The 13,325-nt window shown below is 38.0% G+C and overlaps 1 pseudogene; it reads left to right on the top strand.

Moving 5' to 3' along the window:
• Window positions 1-2,366: 2,366 nt before the first annotated feature.
• On the top strand, window positions 2,367-2,720 carry LOC114044033 (annotated as a pseudogene).
• The last annotated feature ends 10,605 nt before the right edge of the window (window positions 2,721-13,325 follow it).

Below are 13,325 nucleotides of genomic sequence, written 5' to 3'. Positions count from 1 at the left end.
AACTAAAGCTGTTCTAATGACTCATCCTGAGGTGACTGGAGTTTTGATGGCCATGCAGCCAGAGTCCAAGTTCCAATAGGAACTTCTCTGCCCTACCAAATTAGAAAGCTTTTGAGTTCAGGACCATTGTGAACTGTAAGTCATTTGATGGAAGACTAGCTTAACTAAGTTAGGAGAGAAGATTGGCCGTAGAATTTTACACACACACATACACACACATATACACACACAAATGTACACGTACACACACACGGTGGCATGTGTATTTGTATACATACATATATAATGTATATGTTTGCTTGTTTTTTTAATTGTCCACATTAAGTTTTATAGAGGTATAATTATCTAATAGTTGAGATAACAGCTTGCATGGGTTTTTATAAAACAAACAATTTCAAAACCTAGTATTTAGCTAATATTCAAGTTGTATTTTGGCATGAAACTATCTTTGTTCAATGGTACATTCTCATTACAACAGAGTTGAGTTAAGTCTCACCACTGCTCCCAAATCTATTTCTGAATTTGAGTTTTTCAATGTTGTTTCTCCCCATTTGTGATTAATTTTTGAGAAATGCTGCAGGCATATAACGTCTTTTTTTTCATATAACAACATCTTAACAGTGGAGTGGTAGTAGTGGGGAAAGTATCTTATCTTCCACCTGTTCTTAAGGCTAGCACTCCTATTTTCCCTTTCCTCAAGAGGCAGCAAAATTAGAACAACTTTTGAAAGAAAAACATGGGGTATATTAATTTCAAGGCAGAAGGGAAGTTGGCCTAATGAGTTTAAATTGTTCATCCTCATTTGCTCACGATAAGAACTCACCCTTGAAGTACAAGGAAAAGTAAGCACAGACTTAACTAATTTAGGCCTCTTAAAACATATTGCCTTTTAAAAAGGGAAACAGTTTAAGAGATATGGAACTTGGAGCATATTTACAGCATTCACAGAAACTCATAAGGATGATGTACCAAAGTGCAGACAGATTGTAATTTACATTGCTTGGAGGAATTTTCACATGGATGAAAGAAGGAGCATCTATCAAGCACCCTATGTACTAGACACTGCCAGGCATTGGAGGAATGGTCTCTGCAACCCCACCCCCCAAGGCTTATGTTCTAATAAGGAGAGACAACACACATGAGGAATGGTGGCCAGGGAAAGGAATTTTGATCTGGGGAGTTACAAGGATTGTAAATGGAAAGGTGGAGCCAACATGGCAGAGAAAAAGCAAAGACTCTTCTGAGCTCTTTCCCAAGTCCTTCCAAACAACTTTTAAAAATGCCTCAGAAGAAATTCTGGAGCAGCAAAACCAAAAAAAGGACAAGGTCAAACAATTTTCCAGCCCATTACAAGTTTGAAGGTCGGCAGGGAAGGTCTATTACCCTGGGTTGAGAGTGGAGTGCAGTCCAATGCAGACTGTGCCCCAGCAAACCAGCAGTAGGCCTTGGGGGTGACTGAATCATTGGTGGCAGTGGTGGTTTCTTGACCTCTCAGTCCACAGATGGTAAGGAGGTTAGACAACTGGTCAGAAGGAGATTACAAAGATCCCTTTGTTTGTACCAGGGGCAAGACTTTGTTGCATTGCCCATAGTTGGCTCTAAGTTGCAGTCCTGGATCTCAGTCCCAGGATGATGAGAAGCACTAGCATATCAGAGCTTGTGGCTTCAGGGGCTGGGATCCTGGTCATAGTTCCAGGGTGGAAAATAATGCTTGTGGTCACTCACAGACCAGAGCATTAGGCCAGGAGAGTAGTAAAAACACTTCTCCCTAGATCATACCTCCTTGGAAGAACCAAAACCTTACAGGTTTCTAGAATTATCTCTGAAAACAACTGCAAAAAACCCCAACAACCCTGAAGCCTAAGACAATGACCCCTCCACTCCAGAAGCAGAGCCCACGTTAGCAGTTAAAAAGTCAAGAAACAGACTGGAAAAACAAGCAAACAGCAGAAAAAGATCCTGAGTATAGAAAGTTGCTATGGTGACAAGAAAGATCAAAACACAAACTCAGAAGAAGACAACAAAGTCAAAACTGCTATATCCAACATCTCAAAAAATATGAATTGGTCTCGGGCCATAGACGTGCTCAAAAAGAATTTTAAAAATCAAGCAAGAGAGGTAGAGGAAAAATTGGGAAGAGAAATGAGAGAGATGCAAGAAAATCAAGAAAAAAGAATCAACAGCTTGATAATGGGGGCACAAAAAAAAACTGAAGAAAATAATGCCTTAAAAAATAGAATGGCTCTTCAGTTGTCTGTAAGGTGCTTGGTTCTTCTTCAGAAGCTAAGGCCGAGTTGGGGTGGTCCCTCACTTCATCTGGCGACTAGCACCACTACAAACAAGTCTCTCCTCATCCTTCTGATGAAATGGCCATCTCCAAGGAGTTCACTTGCATCTACTCTGCCCTCATCCTTCATGACGATGAGGTTACAATCCTGGAGGATAAAATCAATGCCCTCATTAAACCTGCGGGTGTAAATGTTGAACAATTCTGGCCTGGATTATTTGCAAAGGCCCTGTCCAATGTCAACATTGCAAGTCTCATCTGCAATGTAGGAGTTGGCGGACCTGCCCCAGCCGCTGGTGGTGCTGCCACTGCTAGAGAGGCTGCTCCTGGTAACACAGCTGCCCCAGCTGAGGAGAAGAAGAAAGGGGAAGCAAAAAAAGAAGAATCCAAGGAGTCCAATGATGACATGGGCTTTGGTCTGTTTGACTAAATATTTTTTGTAACATTAAATAATAAGTTTAACTCAACTAAAAAAAAATAGAATAAAAATCTAATGAATGCCTTGAAAGGCAAAATTGGCCAAATAGAAAAATATATACAAAAATTCACTAAAGGAAAGAACTCCTTAAAAGTAGAATTGGCCAAATGGAAAAGGAGGTACAAAAGCTCACTGAAGAAAATAATTCCTTAAAAATTAGTATTGGGCAAGTGGAAGTTAATGACTTCATGAGACATCAAGAAACAATAAAACAAAATTGAAAGAATAAAAAAAGAAGAAAATGTGAAATATCTCATTGGAAAAAACATCTGACCTGGAAAGTAGATCAAGGGGAGATAATTTAAAAATTATTGGACTACCTGAAAATCACAATAAAAAAAAAAGAGCCTAGACATCATCTTTCAAGAAATTATCAAGGAAAACTGCCCTGATATTCTAGAACTGGAGGGTAAAATAGAAATTGAAAGAATCCACCAATCACCTCCTGAAAGAGATCCCAAAATGAAAACTCCCAGGAATAAAATAGTCAAATCCCAGACTGCAAGGCCAAGGAGAAAATATTGCAAGCAGCCAAAAAGAAACAATCCAAGTACTGTGGAGCCACAGTAAGGATAACACACAATTTAGCAGCTTCTACATTAAAGGACTGGAAGGCTTGAAATGTCATATTCTGGAGGCAAAGGAGCTAGGATTACACCCAAGAGTAACCTACCAGCAAAACTGAATATAATCTTTCAGGAGAAAAAAAGGATATTCAAGAATTGTGAGTGGAATGTCCGGGGTGTTGATTGTCATGCTCTTTTCAGCAGGAATGGTAGGAAACATTGATTTGATTGTCAGCTCCATATTCCTGGTAGTTAAGTGGATGGAATGTATGGGATTGGCTAGATGTAATGAATCATTATGTATTTTAAAATAAAAGCTTCATTAAAAAGTCAATGAATGTCAGTACATTGTTGTGCTTAGTACAACTAAATAACCAACCAAATACTTTGAAACTACACCTAAATAATTAATTTTAATACAAATATACCATAACTTTTCAATTTTTCCCTCTAAGTCCCCACCAGAAATTTTTATCCATTCATTCTCATTGACTTTTCCTCTTGTATTGTCAATCACAGTATATACCCCTTTCTTCTGATTCTATCCAGAATTTTTCTACTTTGTTCCAGGAGCCCCTTCATCTTCATTCCAGTTCTGAAATTCTCATATTGGAAGTACTCTCCACCTCCATGTCCTCTCCCTCTGGATTTTTGTACCCCTCCCATCCCCTTTAGCTTCCTTTCATATATTATCTTCTCCCATTAGAATGGAAACTCCTTAAAGTCAGGGACCCTCTTTCTGCTTACGTTTGCATTCCCAGTGCTTAGCACAATGCCCAATAATAAGTACTTCATAAATGCTTGTTGACTGGTGACTGATAATTGAATCTACAATGGTAGAATTTTGGGCACTGTGGCATACTGATTTCTCACAGGTCGTGGGGTTAACCAGATATATAAATGATTACCTATGCACCTAGTTCATCTTGGGAAGAAAATTAGATGATAAATGCCAGGAGAAGTTCACTCATAATGTAAAAATCTTTGATTTTTCAGCTTCAGAGATCATCTGAGGAGGACAGTTTTGTGAGTAAACAAAGCTTTAAACACTGAAATACTGAATGGAAATCTTTATAAAACACATTGTGCATGTCCTTACCTTGTTAAACGCAGCATGCCAAACTATTTTCTTAATGACCCAGGGTCATCATTTTGATGCTTGAAGATGCAGTTGTAGATGCAGATGTCCATTAGCTAAATGGTTACCTCATCTGTGGTCCTGAAACTTGCTTCCTTGAAAGTGTCTGATGTCTGCTTGGTTTTAAAAATTATTTACCTCTTTCTTATAAGGCTGACATCACTGCATGACTTCCTGGGCAATATAGCTTGGATGCAAATTTAATTATTGAAACAAAGGCCAAAGCAGCCTTCTACCAAGCGCTTTTCTCACCCTCCAAAAAATTTCCATAATCTTCACTGCTTTTATTTAATGTCGTTTGACTTGTTAGCACCATTTAAAGCACTGTCTATCATTTCTATATCATTAATGCAATGGGTATTTGACACCTGCTTGCCAGCTTGCACCCACTTGCACTGTGAAGTCCATTCAATTAATATTTTCTATCCAGTTCAAATTATGGTGACTGGGGTGTTCCAATCCTCAGGTCGTTCTTCCTTTCTCAAGAAGTTGAGCATCTGGCTCACCATCTTTCTTTCATTCCCCAACTCTTGCCCTTATTTTAGGGACTTTAATATCCTTCAAACCCCTTAACCTATCAGTTTTTTAGTCTCCTTTAATCCCATGGCTGACTTTAACTACACCTTAGCCACACACAGGGATGGTGACACACACAATCTCACCATTACCCTTAAATGTTCTACTTCCCTAATGGGAAACTCTGGCATTCCCCAATATGACAGAACCTGCTATTATTCCACTCTCCCTATGCTTTACCTCTTCCAAACCTATTCATCAAGACTTCCAGAACAGCTAGGTGGTACAGTGGATAGAGCATTGGCCCTGGGATCAGGACCTGAGTTCAAATTCGGCCTCAGATACTTAGTAGCTGTGTGATTCTGGGCAAGTCACTTAACCCTGATTGCCTCCTCCCATGTCTCTCCCCTCCTCCCCAAAAAGACTTCCAAGCAGTGTGGCATGGTGGATAGAGACCTAGTCTCAATACCAGGAAATTCAAGTCCTGTCTTTGACACGTACTAGCTGCATGATCCCAGATAAGTCACTTAACCCTAGTTTTCTAGGCAACTTTCTAAGACTATGAGTTGCAGAGAAGGTACACATCTACATTGGTAGGAGTTTCCTCACTTAGGAGTTCTCTGTATAAGGTGGGCTTGGGGATACCCTGAAAGACATATCTTTGACCATGTCAGTGACCACATGGGAAGACATGGCCCCTGCCTGGTTGGCTAAGGAACTCCTGGGAGAGCAAGGCAGAGAGAAGAATGAGAGATGAGAAAAAGAGGAAAGGCACTGATTTTGAATGGCTAAAGGAGATATCCCAAGAGCCACAGGGGAAAGCTGGCACCCCAACAGGTCCCTGATTCTGAAGGCCTGAAATCTCAGAGACAACTAAGAGTGACGTTACTGAATGAAATAGTTCCCCTTCCCAAATGAGCTGAGAATTAATCTTGCTCTTGAGTCAAAGAGCCCCCTCCCTCTTGTGTATTCTATCACCTAAACTAATCTGTATGCCTTTTCTGATGACTGCCTTGCTTGCTTTGATAAAGATATTTGCTCAATATCTTCTATTGTCTTTTGTGTAATAAGCACTTGTCTGGAGGGAAGCTAAGCAATGTGATATTGAATTAACTGTTATACTCCATGTTTGGGGCAGAATTATTCCCTGAGAGATGAGCATTTTATCAGGCTTTTATCCTGAACTCCCAAAAGAATCAGACCCATAGACTTCAAATATCTTGTAGTAAGTAGATATAATTCTAAGCCTAATATGCTTCTTTTTAAAAAAAAATCTAATATTTAATTTTTCCCAATTACATGTAAAAAACAACTTTAACATTCTTTTTACAAATTTTGAGTCCCAAATTCTCTCTTTCCCTATCCCCCTCATTGAGAAGACAAGCAATTTGACATAAGTTATATAGGTGTAGTCATGCAAAACACATTTCCATGTAAGAAAGAAAACACAGACCGAAAAACCTAATACTCTTCTTGAAGATAGAAAGTAAGGAAGTGATTACCTAGCCATAGTCATCTTCCTACTCCCCACAAAGGTGGAAGGAACTCTGGTCTCCCTTTCAGAGCTATTTATAAGTCTCTGTTTCTTGCAGGCCGTCTAATATTAGTACTGTTATGCCTATACCAACGAAATTTCATGTCTAGCACCTATTCCTAACTTGGTAAAACTGTCAAGGAGAGACTGCTCAGAAATGAGAGCTCTGAGAAAGTAAAAAATTTATTTTGTAACATCTCAATTTGCTATTTTTCAGCATTGTGGCAGGGTCTGCTAAACTATGCCTGCTGTAATTAATTCCATCATGTCTGGTTGGTGACTGTGACCCTTCCCATAATGTTTATAAAGATATGTTTGCACTTTAGGATTTTTCTAACTGTGTCATTCTTTTTCTTTGTGAATACAAATAAATTAACATCATTTGCTAGAAAATGTATACATGCTTACACACCTTAATGCATAGCTGTCCTGTTTCTACTCATATTGTAGTCCTTGTATTCACTTCTCTCCCTTGCATAAACCATTTCCTCCTCCAAAGTCTAGGTAGGCATTCAAATATAGAATCCCAAAGGATTGTTGTAAATCCCCTTCATCAAAGATCTTTGTCCTCTCCTCTGATAAGAAGTCCAGAAGCCTATTTTCTTGGAAATAGCCAAACAATTCAGAGATAAAGAGAATTCTTTTGGGGTATTTGTGCCCACAATGGTTGTTTATTGTTCTTCATGGCTATGTAGATTCAATTGCTTCTTGGTATTTTTGCTTTGTATTCCTAAACAAACTGGGAAGATGTTTCTGTTTTCTCTAAAAATTACAGACTTCATAGACAAGTGTCCACCTAGGCCCAAATAAAAGAGTCTTACTGTCTCACAGGACCAGCAATCCTGAATAACAGACTTTTGTGTCTCTTTGTCAATAGATCTTGAGTAACTGTCAGGAAAATAAACACTTCAGTCCTGTGCTCCTTATACCATTTAATTAATTGCAATACTTGAAAATCCCCTAAACTAGTAGTAAATAATTAAATGCTTTACAGTATTATTTGAAGCCTAGAAGTGCTTTTCTCTCTTCATTCTGACTTTTAAAAAATGATTCTTTTGAGATTCTAGACCTTTTGTCCCTGTGAATATATTTGTTATCATTTTGTCTAACATTTTGACAGATTGACTGGTATAGCACTAAATCTTTGAATGAATTTAGATAGTATCAAGCTTATTATATTGACTCAACTCAACCACAAGCAATAAATATTCTCTAATTATTTAAGTAATTCTCTTAAAGAGATTTTGTAGGGGCTGTGGAAAAAAAACTCTCAGTGAGGGATGGTGAAACTGTGAATTTGTCCAACTATTTTAGAAAGTAATTTGGAATTATGCTAAGAAAATGAGTAAAATGTCCATATTCTTCTACCCAGAGATCCCATTGCTAACCATATATCTCAAGGAGGTCAAAGGTAGAAAGGACCCATATATGGCATCTTTTCTTAATAGTTTGTTCTCTGCATAAAAAATTGCACTCATTTGGTTTTCATTCCAGTGCAATTTGGCAGACCAGCTCAAAACTTAAGCTGGCTTACTATGGTCAAACTGGTTCTATCATAGAGTTATAATTTCCTGAATTACCCATCTCTCCTCTGTATTTCCTTGGTAGAAGCTAGAGTTATTTCTGCAGCTAAAGATTTTTTTTTTCTTCCTAATGAGAGTCTTACACATAAGACCATTAAGTAAGTGAGTGAAAATCTAACCATAGAGGGAAGGGACCTCTTAGGGGACGCTCAGCACTCACCTTTAATTCTCTATCTCCCTGAAATGTGCTCATATGAAAGCAATCTTCTGTGGTTAGCAACAGGGGAGGACTTTCCAAGAAATAATAATAATTATTATTTATTTATACATAGTGCTCTAAAATTTGAAACTACTTAACATACATAAAATTATTCGACATAAAGGAGCCATAAGCCCCCAAGTTCATGGCTTTGCTTTGGAAACCTAATACTTGTGGTGGTTAGAGCTGAGTAAACCACCAATATAAAAGCCATCTTGCCCACAGCAAGAAGTTTCAGTAGAAGAGGGAATTGTCTTCTCTGAGTTCCCAAGTATGTGGAAGAACCTGTTCTGCCACAAAATAGGCCTGAACATGGTGTTACCCAACAGAAAGGCTTTAGGAACTCCCATCATCTACACAAACCACAAAGAAAAGAACACTGGACTAACTGAGTAGTAAAAGGAGGTAATATAGTAGATGGAAGCCTGGGAAGACCTGCTTCCGAAAGCCATTAGTTCTGGTACCATGGACAAGTCACTTAGCTTCTCAATGCCTCAGACAACTGTCCAAGACTTTTAAGTTATTGATGTGTGCTGATTTTCCAGTAGTTCCCTTCATGGGTTAAATCACAGGTCTGTACCAAAAAGTGAGGTGATGTGATGCACTGCGTAGGGGCTCAACTTGACATCAGGAAGATCTGGATTTAAACCTTACTTCTGGTGCTTACTGACTGCCTATAGTCACTGTTTCTTCATCTGTAAAATGCAGATGGCAATAATACCCATAGTACTGTCCTCAGAAGATTGTTACAAGGTTCAAATGAGAGACCTTTGTGAACATTCAATGTAATATAAATTCAATTCAATATAAATATAAAATTATTATTATTGCAAATCTAAGTTATTATTAACTATTTGCTCGAGAGTTAGGATTGGTTCATAATTTGACAGTCTCCCAAACTGCATTAATGGAGGGAGTTTCCACACTGGGAGTTCCAATGGTCATTAACTCATATATCTGGAATAAAAATGAAGCACAAAATAGATCAATTTTCATTGAGAATAGGATGTGAACTAAGTAAGTTCCATTTTCAACCTCCAACGAGGAGGATCTAGTCTAGGATAATAATTAGTTTTGGGGTTCTGAACCCATGTAATTAGATCTGTCGCCTCTCTAGCCCATGTAACTGCCAATTAGCAAGTGTGACAGCTGCTTAATTTCACCACAAGGAGGCACCCAAACTTTGTTGTTGCTCCTGATTGCCTCAGTCCAAAGTGAATTCATTACCATTTTTAAGCAATGACTGAAGATCTGTGACCATGAATTAATAACAATGACAGCTCCCAATGATATACATTTAATAGTGTATGTGAAGTTTTTAAATTCTCACCCTATAGCTCTGTTAGGTAGGAAGTACACATATTATTATCCTGATTTTACAGCTGAGGAAACAGGCTGAATTAACTTGGTCCAAGCGACACAGAATGTGACATTTAGGACTTGAACCCAAGTCTTTTTATACCAGATCCAGTCCATATATTTGGGGTGTGAAGAGACCTCACTTCCAAGGTATAGTAAAACCTCATAAATCCAGCAGTGGAAAGGAAGGCCATGGTGAATTGAAGAAAAGTAGGATTTGTAGAATATTTCCAATGAAATTCAGCTTTATTGATTTTGAGTCCTTTATAGTAACAGAAACTAATGATTACAAAATGTTGCCAAGTAGCATTTCTGATGAATCTGCTTTGAGTAGGTTTTTGTTGCTGAATTGTCATTCAATGTAATATAATTCATTCATAATTCATGAATATAATTCATCATTCATAAATCCTTCAATGTAATATAAATTCATATAAAGTCATGCCCAACCCTTTGTGACCCCATTTGGGTTTGTTTTTTGGTTTTTTTTTTGGCAAAGATACTGGAGTGGTTTGCCATTTTCTTCTCCATGACACATAGTAGATGTATAATAAATGTTTGTTAATTGTGTCTATGCGTGCTACTGTGAAAAGAGCCCTGGCTCTAGAGTCAGAGCACCTTGACTCCAGCCCCATCTTTGATGCTTACTTATCTGTGTGATACTGGGCACATCACCTAAGTTTCTATGCCTCCATTTCCTCAACTGTAAAATGAGATGATGGACTGGATGTCCTCTGGGGTCCCTTCTAGTTCTTGATCTATGAACTCCTTAAGCCTCAGTTTCCTTAGCTGTAAAATGGTAGTCTTGGACGAGTAATTTCTAAAATCCCCTCTAGCTCCAGCATTCTGTAAAACCTCCAAGAAATGTTCCTCGTCCAAAGGTTTTTCAGACATTGTTTGCTTCTGGACTGTCTTAGCTATAATAGTTAAGTTCATGTATGATATTCATGGTTGCTTCTGGTTAAAATGGTGAAATGAAAGGTGACAGAGAAGCCCAGATCTCTCACCCATTGACTCTAGCATAGATCTGAAATGGATGCCTCCCCGCACCCAAGACCAAAGATAAAGAAATCCAAGAAGAAACAGAAGTAAGCTTCCTTACCCAGTCTACAATGATATAATAAGCTATCCAGAAGCTACCTCACCAGGGAAGGCAGCATGAGTGCAGATAAGCAAAGTGATAGAGGTGTTGAGAGAGGCTGAGCCTGTGAGAGCGCCACAAACTCTTCTAATAAAGACATGAGCTAGCTGAAGTAGCAAGAGTTACGGTATCAGGGAAGCCAGAAGAATCTTCTCCAAAGAGACCTGAAGCCAGAAAGCACTTACCCAAGAGGGTATAAACCACCACTGGCTTCAATTATCAGGTGCCTGAGGCCAGGTCCTGACCCTGGCTTATCAGAACACAACAAGGGGATTAAAGCAACCTAGATAGGTCCCTCTCAGGGAGACAGGGCCTGACTGTGCACACATTGCAGTCACAGTGGATAAAAGGGACAACCGACAACCTAGCTCCAAGTCATCTCTGAGGGGAAGCCTGTGCAGGATGTGTGAGTCCAACAGGATCTCTACCATTTCAGTGGTGCCAGTTAGGATGATAGCAGAGAATAGAACCAACTCTGACTTGACTATTGTGCAAAGAGGAGAAAAAGAGGATCTGAAGTAGACCACAAGGAGACTGAGAGAGACACAGAGAGTGGAGCCACCCTATTCAGATTGCCAGCAGCATTCAGACTGCTGAGGGTCCAGGCCAAAACAAAGCATACCCAACCTATCCAAAAGTAGTCAGCGGTACTGGCCCAATCACAAAATCCCAAACCAAGAACTAAGGCTGAAAATATGAATAAACAGAAGAAAACACTGAGCATAATTAAGAAATAATCTGGGCTAAGAGAAGATTAAGAGGTAAACTCAGAAGATGAGAGTCACCTTACACCAATACAAGCAGAACCTCAAAGGAAAACACGGACCACAAGCACCACAGGGTTGGCTGGCTGAAGTAAGATGAGGTTTTTTTAAATGATGAATGAAATGAGAATTCAAGACCAAAAAAATTGAAAGGAGAATAAATAGCTTAGAACAGGATGGGGAAAAACTTGTCCAAGTGTTGGACTCCCTGAACAATAGAATAGAACAAATAAGACTCAGTGACTCAATGAGAAAACAAGAAATAATAGAAGAAAGTCAAAGATAAAAAAAATAGAAGAAAATGTAAGCTATCAACTATCAAAAATAACTGATTTGGAAAAGTTTCAGGAGAGATAATTTAAGAATCATCAGACTCCTTGAAAACCATGATCAATAAAGCAAAATAAAATCCTGGTCATTGTATTTTTTTATAAAGGATTTTCTTTTCAAATGAAAAGTCTTCTCTTCCCATTTCCTTGCTCCCCACTCCGCCTCCCAATTAAGACATAAAAAAAACCCCTTGATACAAGCAAATTTTCTCATTGGCTATGTCAAAATAAAAGTTTCCATTTAATCTGCACTCTGAGTCTATTACCTGTCTATAAATAGATAGGTAGCATGTTTCATCATGAGTCATATAGAATTGTGGTTGGTCATTGTGTTGATCAGAGAATTCTGATTTAGAAACCTAAATCTTTCTTAGTAGTTTGTCTCAATAATATAGTTGTCATTGTATAAATTGTTCTCTTGGTTCAACTTACTTCATTCTGAATCAGTTCATTCAAGTCTTCCCAGGTTTGTCTGAAACTGCTCTCCGTTTCATCATTTCTGATATCATAATGGTATTCTATCACATTCATTTACCATAATTTGTATAGCCATTCCTCAATTGATGAGTATTCCCTCAGTTTCCAATTCTTTCCTACCCAAAAAAGAGCTCTAAAAACACACATATATATACATATATGTGTATATCTATTTTTTGTACATATGGGTCCTATTCCTCTTTGATCTTTTTGAGATGTAGAATTGTCATTACATGTACATGTATGTAATATACATGTTTTTAATCATAAAATAAATCTGTCCAGACCTATTTGAACCAGAGGGTAAAGTTAAAATGGAAAGAATCTGCTGATCATTACCAAAAGAAACACCAAACTGAAACACTCTGAAATTTCATAGTCAAAATCTAGAACTTCCAAGTCAAAGAAAAAAATACCACAAGCAGTAATAAAGAAGGAATTTAGGCAGCACAGTGAGGATCACACAAGACTTATCAGTAATTACTAAAAGGAGAGAACATTTTGTAATACAATACTCTCTAAAAAATAAAGTCTTACAGCCAAGAATAACTTACCATGCAAAACTGAATATAGTCCTTTGGGAGGAAAAAAAATGGATCTTTAATTGAATAGAAGACTTTTATGAGCAGGAACTGTGAAATACAAACATTGGAGTCAAGAGGAAACCTAGAAAGATTTTCAAGCAATTTGAGGGGCTAAACAAGGATGAAGTACTGTTAAAATATAGCCAACTGAGGGAAAAGAAACAAGTATCATTTCAGAACCCTACTATCCAAGTCACAGAATCAGTTAAATGAGCAAACACAGATCCGACAATGTAATTTCCCTACTTAGTCAACTCTGGTGGCTTTCTGTTACCTCTATAATAAAATATAAACTCCTCTGCTCAACTTTTTTAAAAAATCTATTTTTAATTTATTTATAACATTTTAAAAATTTTGAGTTGAAAATTCT

Source organism: Vombatus ursinus, unplaced genomic scaffold, assembly GCF_900497805.2.
Source record: "Vombatus ursinus unplaced genomic scaffold, bare-nosed wombat genome assembly UNPS02014772.1, whole genome shotgun sequence".
NCBI lineage: Eukaryota > Metazoa > Chordata > Mammalia > Diprotodontia > Vombatidae > Vombatus > Vombatus ursinus.
This window is presented reverse-complemented; position numbering and strand designations above follow the sequence as displayed.